This window comes from Sturnira hondurensis, unplaced genomic scaffold (assembly GCF_014824575.4).
Source record: "Sturnira hondurensis isolate 20B ecotype Veracruz unplaced genomic scaffold, ASM1482457v3 Scaffold0005163, whole genome shotgun sequence".
NCBI classification, from domain to species: Eukaryota; Metazoa; Chordata; class Mammalia; order Chiroptera; family Phyllostomidae; genus Sturnira; species Sturnira hondurensis.
The window spans coordinates 112,442-115,536 of record NW_028077794.1 but is presented as its reverse complement, the minus strand read 5'-3'; the positions used below and the strand labels follow the sequence as shown (position 1 = coordinate 115,536).

The following is a 3,095-nucleotide window of genomic DNA, read 5'->3' as shown; positions in this document are numbered from 1 at the left end:
GAAAGAAAGAAAGAAAGAAAGAAAGAAAGAGAAACATCACAACTATGAACATTGTTACATTTAGTTAGTGGCCTTCTTGGTTCTTCACAATGATACTGAGCATGCTTACAAGGGGTTCCCATCGTTTAGTATTAGTTATAACAACCATCTTTAGAAGGAAAAAAAAACTCAGCACACTACCATTTAACTTGCTTTAATGTTTCTTCACAAGTGGTGAAAAATATTAAAGTACAGACAAGGAATAATCATAAAGTTGTGACCAACATTATAAATGTGGAATTATAAATTGAAAACATTTTCTGGTTTAAAAAATAAATCTTGTAGTCAATTTAGCTCTGTGGAGTCTCTGCATCTAGTAGGGCTGGTCTCTGCACTGCTGGTGGTGTTCACCTTTATCCATTTTTCCAGGTCCTCCACGCCATCCTCTTCTTCCTCCCATCTGTTCCATCAAAGGTCCAGGAGGGACCAGGGCCACCTTGTCTTCCTCCACCAAAGCCACCTTGGTCCATGCCCCTGCCACCATGGAAGCCACCTCTGTCTCCACTACAGCAACCTCTGAACATGCCACCAGGTCCACCATGGTCCATGAAGCCACCTCTTCCTCCCCACATGCCACCAGGGCCACCTCTACTATGGTCACCACCTGGAGGTGGGAAGGGCAGTGGAAGGAAGCCTTCAGGCTTTGGAGCCTTACACTGGTTGCATTCTGTTCTCCAGGCAAAGTTCTGGTTTCCACACTCTGGATTGGGGCACTGCCAGTCTCCCGCTCGGTGTTGGACATTTCCTCCTCCAAATGGGTTCCGTCAGGAGTCCCGGGGTCCTCTTGGGGGAAGCCTCTTCTGTCTCCTCCATGGCCTCCAATGCGACCCATGGGTCCCCCAAGACCTCCTGGGCCCCCTGGACCTCCATGGAGCGGCACTGGTACCCCCTGCCCTCTTGGGGTGGCATACTCCCCACATGCTGTTCATCGGAGGCTTCTTCTGAGCAAGAGAAACTTTAAGTTTGCTTTCTTGAAACTCTTTCCCATCAAACCACTCCACGGTGGCCTTGGCAGTTGACGGATCTTCATAGGACACTGTAGTATCACCTTTGGGTTTTCCCATTTCCTTGTCCAAGTAAATATGGATCATGGGTTGCCTGGTTCTCTTGTTCATCTTAACAACTCCGCACTGCTTGAAGAAGTCTGCCAGATCATCTAGAGTCACATTGTCATTTAATCCTTGTACATAAATTTCACTGTTGTCAGAATCTTCATCTGGATCAACAGGTGGGCCTAGATCAAGGTCTGGTCCTTCATCCATGGGTCCACCAGGCTTATTGAAGCCACCTCACTCTCCAGCGCTGCCCATTCCACCGTGTCCTCCTCCCCACCCACCTCTGCCCATGCCTCCACAATCAAATCCCCCTCTTCCCTTGCCCCAGTTATCAGGGCCACCAATGCTCCAGTTCTCCCCTGGTCCAGAAAATCCTCTCGACTCCTACCCATAAACACCCATGCTGCTGGGGTGGTCCTGTCGGAATGAACTCTGCTGCCTGTAGCTGCTGCTCCGTTGGCTCTATTGACTTGGAGCCTGGCTGTAGGATCCAGTCTGGGGTGGGGGGGACTAGTGGGTGGCTGCTGCCCATAGATGTTTTGTTTGCCATAGCTACTCTGCTGTCCATAGCTGTTTGGCTGCACATAGGTGTTCTGCTGAGAGTAACTGCTCTGATTGTAACTAGTCGGCTGTGTAGAGGAATAGCTGGTTGGAGGATAGGACAGTGGCACTGTGACTGGCTGCATTGGGTAGCTCCCGGGTACTTGGGGATAACTGTAGTTACTCTGTCCATATTCCAGGTTGGGTTGGTTGTAACCCCCTGTGCTAGATCGAGGCTGAGTAGTCTCAGTGGGTTTGTTACCATCCTGTGATCTTGCAGGTGCTGTGGCTTCTGGCTGTTGCCCATAGGCTGGGTAAGCAGGCTGAGTGCCATATGCAGACTGAGCTGCATAGGAGGCCTGGGTGGTGGTGACTGTAGCAGTGGTGGTATCATAAGCACAAGTGCAATACCCCTGAACAGGCTGACTGTATGCCTGGGGGGCAGTCAGAGCAGAATAACCTGTGGGAGGCTGTCCATAAGAAGTTGCATAGGCTGTCTGCCCATAGGTAGCAGTGGTCTGAGCCTGGATATAGCTTACATCAGTGGGCTGTCCATAGGTTCCATAACTTTGTTGCCATATGACTGGGTGGTCTGTGCATATCCTTGAGTGGGGTGGGCAGTGTAAGCACTGTAGCCCTGCTGGGCTTCAGCTGGGCTATAGGTACTGTAATCTATGGACGGCATTTTCTCTCCTTCCTTCTCATTCTCTCAACATCTGTCTCTCAGAAATTGTATTCTTCATTCCTTCTTGGCCCTCGCTGATAGTTTCTATTTTCTTTTTCATGTTTATATAGTTTGCAGAGAGTTCACTGTAACTCCCCTGTAGTTTCTGGTAGCTCTTTGTTAACTCTTTGAACTTCCTGATAACCAATGCTTTGAATTCAATATCTGATAGCTGGCTTGCCTCTATTTCATCTAGCATTCTTTCTGAGGCTTCCTCCATTCCTTACATTTGGGGATTGTTTCTTGATCTTCCCATTGTTTGTGAGACTCTTCTTGCTAGGTTCAGCTTCTTAAATTGATTTTTTCTGGCTTCCTGGGTTTATGGTATGAACTCCTGTGGTATAATACCTGTGAGATTCAGTGGTATAGTCTCCTTGATCTCCCCAGCTCTCTGGTTTTGGGGTGTCCTTTACATTGGCTCTGAGTTTGTGTTTGAGTTTTGTTTTTTTCTGGGTCTTTCTTTTGTGGGTCCTTCCTACCAGCTGGTGAACTGATGGTCCCTCTGTCCACTACCCATTTTTATTTGTTGTGCTAGTGAGGGCAGGTCACGTTGAAGCTAGTTCTTCTGTGTGTACAGGGTTTTCAGGATTCTCTTCAGCTCTTGTTCAGCTGTTTTCCCTGTGTAGTTTCTCCAGTGTTTAGTTGTATTTCCAAGTAGGTCTTGGGTTGAGGTTTGTGTGGTTTCTACTCCCTCCTTCACCTTCTTCCGTTACCATCTGTTGGTGGCTCCTTTGCAT

General features: G+C 48.2%; 1 pseudogene; it reads right to left on the bottom strand.

The window, feature by feature from the left end:
• Positions 1-322: 322 nt before the first annotated feature.
• On the bottom strand, positions 323-2,319 carry LOC118987169 (RNA-binding protein EWS-like; annotated as a pseudogene).
• Between the last annotated feature and the right edge of the window lie 776 nt (positions 2,320-3,095).